General features: G+C 37.2%; 1 non-coding gene across 1 annotated transcript; it reads left to right on the top strand.

Moving 5' to 3' along the window:
- The first annotated feature begins 1,178 nt into the window (after nt 1–1,178).
- Nucleotides 1,179–1,286, top strand: LOC128045850 (U6 spliceosomal RNA). The gene has a single exon (XR_008199184.1). It is a non-coding gene; the product is annotated as a U6 spliceosomal RNA (small nuclear RNA).
- Nucleotides 1,287–9,430: the final 8,144 nt, after the last annotated feature.

The raw sequence follows: 9,430 nt of genomic DNA, 5'->3' as shown, positions 1-9,430 counted from the left end.
TTTCCTCTATTGCTTTGCATCAATCACTTAGAAAGGCTTTCTTGTCTCTTCTTGCTGTTCTTTGGAATTCTGCATTCAGATGAATATATTTTTCCTTTTCTCCTTTGCCTTTTGCTTCTCTTCTTTTCTCAGGTATTTCCAATGCCTCCTCAAACAACCATCTTTATTTTTTGCATTTCTTCTTAGGGATGGTTTTGATCACCACCTCCTGTACAATGTTGTGAACCTCTGTCCATAGTTCTTCAGGTACTCTATCAGATGTAATCCCTTGAATCTATTTGTCACTTCCATTGTATAAAGGAATTTGATTTAGGTCATAACTGAATTGCCTAGTGGTTTTCCCTACTTTCTTCAATTTAAGTCTGAAGATTGAAATAAGGAGTTCATGATCTGAGCCACAGTTATCTCCAGGTCTGTTTTTGCTGACTGTATAGAGCTTTGCCTCTTTGATAATTAGTCTATTTCATTATTAACCATCAAGTGATGTCCATGTGTAGAGTCATCTCTTGTGTTGCTGGACGAGGGTGTTTGCTATGACCCTGGCATTCTCTTGGCAACATTATTTTATCCTTTGCTTTGCTTCATTTTATAATCCAAGGCCAAACTTCCTGTTACTCCAGGTATCTCTTGACTTCCTACTTTTCATTTCGGTCCCCTCTGATGAAGAGGATATCTTTTTTTGGTGTTAGTTCTAGAACTATTAACTGTAGGTCTGTTAAAATTTTCTTCTAAGATACAGATGCATTTTTTCATAGTTCTTTCTTATTATGAAAATATAAGCTACTAACTTCCCTCTAGTGTCCTGTCAGAAATGTAATTCTCTTATGCATGTGCTAAGTGGCTTCAGTCATGTCTGACTCTTTGTGACCACATGGACCACAGCCTGCCAGGCTCCTCTATCATGGGATTCTCCAGGCATGAATACTGGAGGTGGTTGCCATGCCCTCCTCCAGGGGATCTTCCTGACTGATGAATTGAACCCATGACTCTTATGTCTTCTTCATTGGAAGATGTGTTCTTTAATACTAGCGCCACTAGGTAAGGCTAAGTGTTCTCATACGACCAATGTATCCAATGTCCTACTACATCAATATTGCAGGTTCATTATAGATCAATTTCTCAAATTGCTTGAGCCATTGATATAGTTTTTTTAGATTTTGGCATTTTGGTATACTTTAGTGCTCACTTCCGCAACACTTAATGCTACAATTGGAACAATACAGAGAATATTAGCATTGTCCCTGCACAAAAATAATGTTTAAATTTATAAAGAATTCTGTATTTTCACATAGCAATTGTAAAGCTAGAGCATAATTCTCACTGCTCTTGACCAGGATATCAGCTTAAATAATAGTCATAATAATATGTAGAAAGCAATAATTTCAAAAATGGTACTATTTTATTTAGTGTATTTAATTGCATCAACTTTGTTCTACTAATATACATCCATCTACTTATTCTTTACCCTTATCTTCTATGAATTAAAAAGAAAAACATGAACTTCTTTAAACTATCTTTTCTACATAATTTAACAAACAAAGTATTCTTTTAACATTTTTTTCTGTGCCACATTTCTTTTAAAGCACATTGCTTTCTTAATATGTGAAATGATAGTTATGTCTACATCAATTTATTGAATGATTTATAAAATAAAATTATTTTAGGAGCTCTAGCAAAGTGATAAATGAACATAGTTTGACCCATTGGCTTGAGGGGTTTGTAATTCAAAGAATGGAAGGATGTCTCCCCAAAGCAGTTCTCTAATAATATCAGCTAGTTTAAAAAGTCTTCCTGGGCCTCAGTTACTGAACTACATACTGTTAATGTTGGCATACAAGGGAGGAAAGATCTTAAGACTTTTCTTTATACTTGTCTCTACTCCCGAAACAACATGAAAGATTATTACGTGAATAATCCTCACCAAGAACAAGATTTAAACAAACACGTCCTTTCTTATTTCTCTCCCTTTGAAGAGCAGGGAGCATTATCTATTCCTTCAAGGAAACAGCTCAATAATGTAGAAAATGAGAAAAAGGACATGATCTTTAATTGCAGCTAAATAAAAGTAGAATGAATGCATAATATAAGTTAGGAAATTTAGATTTTCTTCCTATTTCCCACTAAATGGGAGAAAAAGTAATCTTGAGAGAAGCTATTTTGGCCAGTAAAAATAGAAAAGCAGATCTCTTTTAGATCCTTGCCATCATCTCTATGTGAAAGACTTAAAAAGAAGAAAATTAAGTAACAGTATGTTGCTGAAAGTGAACTGGTGGATCCAGACAGTTGGATTTGACCACCAGGTTGAACTTCAGATATAAGTAGACTTGTTTATTCTATCAAGAAGGAAATGGCTACCTACTCAATATTCTTGCCTGGGAAATCCCATTGACAGAGGAGCCTGGCGAGCTAGTCATTCAAAAGTCGAACAAGGCTTAACAACTGAGCACAAGCATAGGTCAATTTCCACCTCCCTTCTCCTTAATCAAAGGCTCATAATCTTTAATAACTTCAAAACCAAAAAACTCTTAGTACCACAGATATTTTCCAGAATTTGTAGAAAATTAATTTGCAGTCAAAACATGATTGGAACTGCTGTGAAAATATTTCTTCATATTGTTAAAAATACACACCCCAAAGACAGCCGCTTCTGTAAGCCGTTTGTCACCACATTGACTTAATACAGTTGCAGCTCTCTCAGAAACAGAATCTTAAACTACTCAGACAGGAGCTGCCTGATCAACATGAGTGAGATAATCTGTCTGATAGACCTCTGACATCCTGTAAAGGAAAATAACACTGCAAAAAATTTTTTTAAGAAAAGGAAAAGCCTATTTAGGGAGCTAGTATAACTTCCTTGTTCCTGAGCTCTTCTCCTATAAAAGTCTTTCATCTTGCGCAGTTCCTCAGATCTCCTTTCTATCTGCTTGATTTGATGCTGTCGAGTTCATGAATCATTGAATAAAGCCAATAAGATCTCTATAATTGACTCAGTTAAACTTTGTTTTTTAACAGTTTGAATACTCATGTATTATGCAGAGATGGTAGTATATTAAATTAAGGGTCCCTGGTCAAACTGTCACATTATTTGCATTATGCTACCTTTGCATTATGGGGCTTCTCTGGTGGTTCAGAAGATAAAGAATCTTCCTGCAGGACAGGAGACATGGGCTCAATCCCTGGGCCGGAGAGAGCCCCTGGAGAAGGGAATTGCTACCCACTCCAGTATTTTTGCCTGGAGAATTCCATGGACAAAGGAACCTGGAGGGCTACAGTTCATGTAGTCTCAAAGAGTTGGACACAACTGAGTAACTAACGTTTTCACTTTCACATTACACATCTTGTAAAATAAATATCAACAGTTCTGAAATATGAAAATTTTTTCTCCTTAAGGGTCTCCTCTAACCTGTGATGTTGATTTGAACTACACTGATATACCAGGCAAGAACAAGGCAGAGGGATTAAAACTGGGTTTTCCTCTAAGAGACCTGGTTATGAGTCAACTTAATGTTCGTCTTATAGGCATGTGAACGAAGGAGGTACAGAGGGGAAGGAGAGAGGGAGAGAGATTTCTTGAAATACTTAAAGCATCAAAACTCCTTTATTTAGCTCAGTTCAGTTCAGTCACTCAGTCGTGTCCGACTCTTTGTGACCCCATGAATCGCAGCATGACAGGCCTCCCTGTCCATCACCAACTCCCGGAGTTCATTCAGACTCACGTCCATCGAGTCAGTGATGCCATCCAACCATCTCATCCTCGGTCGTCCCCTTCTCTTCCTGCCCCCAATCCCTCCCAGCATCAGAGTCCTTTCCAATGAGTCAACTCTTCGCATGAGGTGGCCAAAGTACTGGAGCTTCAGCTTTAGCATCATTCCTTCCAAAGAAATCCCAGGGCTGATCTCCTTCAGCATGGATTGGTTGGATCTCCTTGCAGTCCAAGGGACTCTCAAGAGTCTTTTCCAACACCACAGTTCAAAAGCATCAATTCTTCAGCTCTCAGCCTTCTTCACAGTCCAACTTTCACATCCATACATGACCACAGGAAAAACCATAGCCTTGACTAGACGGACCTTAGTCGGCAAAGTAACGTCTCCGCTTTTGAATATGCTATCTAGGTTGGTATAACTTTTCTTCCAAGGAGTAAGCATCTTTTAATTTCATGGCTGCAATCACCATTTTCAGTGATTTTGGAGCCCAAAAAAATAAGGTCTGCCACTGTTTCCACTGTTTCCCCATCTATTTCCCATGAAGTGATGGGACCGGATGCCATGATCCTCCTTTATTACCCACAGTGAAATACGAAACCGAGCCCTTTTTTGCCAGAACTGAAAATTGATCTTTGTAAACTCGCAAACACTCACAGAGGCAAAGTTTATTTTAGATCACAGAGATGCAAAATTCTCAGCATAGACACTGAGAAGGGGTAAAGAGTCCCCACAGATGAAATGGGAAACCAAGTCCTTGTTCATAGAGCCTAAAGCTGAACTTTATAAACTTACAAAATTTTACAGTTTATTTCAGAAGGTAGAGATAACAGAGCTCTCAGCATAGACACTGAGAGAGGGTGAAGAGCCCTCAGATGTGAGAATAACAACAGTATATATCTTTGCCAGTATTGATTTGTTCATTTGGGGCTGGCTTGGGGCACCTGTTGTATGTAATTTTTGACCAATCATTTTAAAAAGCCACCATGTCCAGTTTGTCATTTTTATGGCTTTTTTTTTTTTTTAAATTCCTAGTCCCTGGGGTTTTTAGGCATTGAGCTGGCAGTGTGTGACTCTTTCTCATGATCTCAGGCTTTTGTTTAAGGACCAGGTGTATATTTAAGACTTAATGATCCACCAGGGGTTTTTCCCTTGATAAGTCTGATGGCAATTACTGATTGTCTTATTATGAGTCTGGATGTTTTATGGTCCTCCAGACCATGGTGGCATTCTTCTAAATGCCTGGAAACTAAACAGGTATAGATTAGTAGAACAAGATGCTTATGTGAAATTAAAGTTGGAGTTGAAAACTAAAAAAAAAAAAAAAGAATCAAGGCCTCAACCTTATACTGACTGCCTAACAATGTCTACCTCAACAGCAATAGCAATAGCACTGTTTCAGCATTTCTCAAATGGTAAAGAATCTGCCTGCAATTCAGGAGATGCAGAATTGATCCCTTGGTCATGAAGATCCCCTGGAGGAGGGAACTGCAACCCACCTCAGTATCCTTGCCTAGAGAATTCCATGGACGGAAGAGACTGGTGAGCTACAATCCATGAGGTTTCAAAGAGTTGGATACAACTGAACGATTAACACGACACACTTTCTGAAATGTAATTCCCATAGAGTGAGGTAAAGAGGGGATGACACCTATTCTCATAGAGCTTTAGTTTAGTTAGTTTAGGAATCCAGTCTTTTATAATGGGCAGTAAGCCTCCCTAACCTTTGCTCTAGTAGGGAACATTTCCTTTGTTACATTGGATAGTATACTAACCATCCCTCCATTTACTTAAAATGTGAGTGTGGGGAAGGAAGAGACAAGAGGGACTGTCTCTGTCTTTCAAGGTTGTTTGCTATACAAACATCTTTGATAATATAGTCCAGAAAAAGTTGATCAGGATACTTTCTCAAAAGATGTGCAGAAATATGAGATTTGCCGAATTTAAAATGCACAACTTGAGATCTGCAAGTTAAATTATATTTGGGGCAAAATGAAAAGCTGCAGCCTGGAAGACAGCACCTCAGATAACTCTGAGAAATTGCTCCAAAGAAGCAGAGAGAAGGTCAGTATAAATGTGACTTTGATGAAGGGGTAATACATGCAAACAAGCACATATTTTTCCAGAAGGTTTCTACTAGTCTTATGAAGCTTTCTGGTAGTCACAAGGAACAGTGACTAGCAGAAACATTTACATGACAGAACATCCACATGATAACAGAACATTCACCATGAATGATTGTAGTGCTTTTTTAGATATGAGGAGATACAAGAACTGGGCTCATGAAATCAATTCCTTAAAATATCTAATTATCTGAAGACTTGTCCTGCCAGTTTTTCCCTGAGTGTGACAGCCTCATGTCTGCCCTCACCCTGAACTCCTTTCAGGAGTTGTTGAGATCAGCAGCTGCAATAGCATGATTTAATCCTTGTAGAGGTAGATGGCCTGGGAGAGCCTCATGGGCTTCCATCTACGGGGTTGCACAGAGTCAGACACAAATGAAGCAACCTAGCAGCAGCAGCAGCAGTGGTAGATGGTGAGTGCATGGCAACTGGCAATTGATATTTGACAGATCTATGAAAATTATCTCCTAAGAATCTCTTCATAAGATCACAAAACTAAACATGAAGACTTCACAGAATACTTGTTTTACTTCATAAAATACTTGCTTCTTTAATCATCTTCATGTAAGTTATCCATATTTTCCCCACCATTATTATATATAATTAAGGATAATAGGGCTTTCCTGACAGCTCAGTTGGTAAAGAATCCTCCTACAATGCAGGAGACCCCAGTTCAATTCCTGGATTGGAAAGACCTGCCAGAGAAGGGATAGGCTAACCATTCCAGTATTCCTGGGCTTCCCGTATGGCACGGTTGGTAGAGAATATTGTGGGGCTTCCTGTGTAACTCAGAAGGTAAAGCAACTGCCTGCAATATGGGAGACCTGGGTTCAATTCCTGGGTCAGGAAGGTCCCCTGGAGAAGGGAATGGCAACCTACTCCAGTATTCTTACCTGGAGAATCCCATGGACAGAGGAGCCTAGTGGGCTACAGTTCATGGGATTGCAAGAGTCAGACAAGACTTAGCACTATCTGTTTCTTTCTAAGGCTGTTTCAATTGTTGTTCCCAGGTGGATAAAATTATAAACAATTTAAGCCACTCTTAGGTATTCAAAGCTGAATATGTTTTTATATAATCTAACATTCCTTATAAAAAACAGCTAAAAAAATAAATTCACGAGTCAGCTGTCATTCCTAAAAGTATTATTGTATCATTCATTGGGATTATATTTTATATGGTGTGTCCTAAATAATGATCTTATTTCATTTTTAAATACATTCTTCCATTAAAAATGTCCACACTATTTTAACAATTGGCAATTCTTTAATGATATGAGATAAGAATTGACTCTCTGTTGTCTAGTGTTTGGAGTGTTAAGAACTATTAAGTCTCTCCTATTTTTTTTTAACCTAAAGGCAGTTATAGAAAATTGTTTACTATGAGGTCAGATTCTGCATGTTGTATCTTTTAAAATTATATTTGCTTTTAAGCCATTTGTATATGTAGCAGTCATTTATTTATTTATTTTACCTAAAACTAGTAATCAAATAACTGCATTTGGCCTTTAGATACTTTAAAATCAAATCTCCCTGAGGATTTTTGCTTCATTTACAAATGTAACTTGTTTGAAAATATGATAGATTTCTGTATTTCCCTTTCTTGAAATGTTTGTCTTAGAAAAAGAAATGCTAATAGGAATAAAGGTGTAGGCTATAGTACTAGGAAAACCAATCTGAATATATTCATTGACAAGAATATATTATGTATGACTTACACACCACATACTCATACAATTTAAGGAAATAAGGATTTTAGAAAAAGAGCAGGCAATTTAGTAAAGAAAAAGCTTTCTTTTTAAAATGTGTAATGTGTCTACATTTGTATATGGGTTGGTTTTTATTCATGAGTGAATTGTGGTGGCCAAACCAAAATTTATTATGAAAACAGCATGTTGAAGTCACAAAAATAAGCATTAGGTAATAATCAATAGCCCATTTTATTTTTTTAATTATTGAACCAGATTAGCCTTTGAAAACAAGAATAAGAAAAGTAATTTTGTGTTCAATTATTAGTCATTTTTAAACCTAAAAGTAAATGTAAAACTTGAGAAATGAAAGAATTATTATTATGAGTCATTGGAAATTTTATGGCCATTGTAGAACATAGATTTTCAATGTTGCTGTTATTGACCCCCAGAGAGGAGAAAATTGGCCTTGGAAGGATGAAAAAATTTAGATCAGTTTTGTTTTTCTAGAGCTCAAATTTACATATAGACTTATATTCCTAATTATTTATTATCAAAACTATGTTTTTTCCAGTAGTCATATATGGATGTGAGAGTTGGACTGTAAAGAAAGCTGAGTGCTGAAGAATTGATGCTTTTGAACTGTGGTGTTGGAGGACTCGAGATTCCCTAGGACTGCAAGGAGATCCAACCAGTCAATCTTAAAGGAAATCAATTGTGAATATTCATTTAAAAGACTGATGCTGAAGCTGAATCCCCAATATTTCGGCCACCCGATGCAAAGAACTGATTCATTGGAAAAGACCCTGCTGCTGGGAAAGACTGAAGGCAGAGGAGAAGGGGAAGACAGAGGATGAATGGCATCACCGACTCGATGGACATGAGTGTGAGCAATCTCCTGCAACTGGTTATGCACAAGGAAGCCTGTCGTGATGCATTCATGGGGTCACAAATCGTTAGACGTGACTGAGCGCCTAAAGGGAACTGAGCATTAATATGGAGAAGGTAATGGGACGCCACCCCTCTATCCTTGCCTGGAAAAGCCAATGGACAGAGGAATCTGGCAGGCTACAATACAACGGGTTGCAAAGAGTCAGACAAGACTGAACACACACACATAAATTTTATAATTCTTTATTAGAATTGATAATCAACAGAGAGTAAATTGAGAATTAAAAGTTATTTACCTTAGAGATTACCAAAAAAGAATAATGGTTTTAAATGTTGACTAAGTGCAGGGCCGAGTACTAAATGCTTACATATATTATTTTCATAATAAAACTATAGTTGAGGCTTTTTAAATATTAATTTTATTGATGAAAATCAAATTCAGAGAAATTCAGAAATTTATCCAGCATTATAAAGCTAGTAACTGATGAAATGAGGATTCAAAAATATTACTTAATAGTTTTTAAGTCAAGTCTATACAATTATCACATAGAATCTGTTCTGGGGTTGAGTTTACTTACTGTGTTCAATCTTTAATGAGGCAGATTTGTGATCCAGGCTTGTGATATCAAGTCAGCCTTGCTAGTCTGAATCTCTCGCCTGCAGTTACTTAATGTGTGATCTTGAGCTAATGTTTCTAAGGCTCGTACTTTTCATCTATGATATGGAAATACTAATAATACTTCCTTATTGTGTCATCTGTGTACTACACTATAAACCAAGGAAGAGTGGGCAGCAGATAGAAAGCAGACTGTTTTAAGGGGTAATTGCAACAATAGATCTTGTAAAAAATTAAAAACCAAAATCCCACAATAAAACACACCACTTACCATAGTATCTAATAATAAAGTTTACTTTTATTAGAAGTGCTGTCAGCTACTGTGCTGTGTGCTTAGTCACTCAGCTGTGTCTGACTTTCCAATCCATTGGACGGTAGTCTGCCAAGCTCCTCTTTCCATGGGATTTTTCAGGC

Source organism: Budorcas taxicolor, chromosome 3 (assembly GCF_023091745.1).
Source record: "Budorcas taxicolor isolate Tak-1 chromosome 3, Takin1.1, whole genome shotgun sequence".
Lineage (NCBI taxonomy): Eukaryota > Metazoa > Chordata > Mammalia > Artiodactyla > Bovidae > Budorcas > Budorcas taxicolor.
This window is presented reverse-complemented; position numbering and strand designations above follow the sequence as displayed.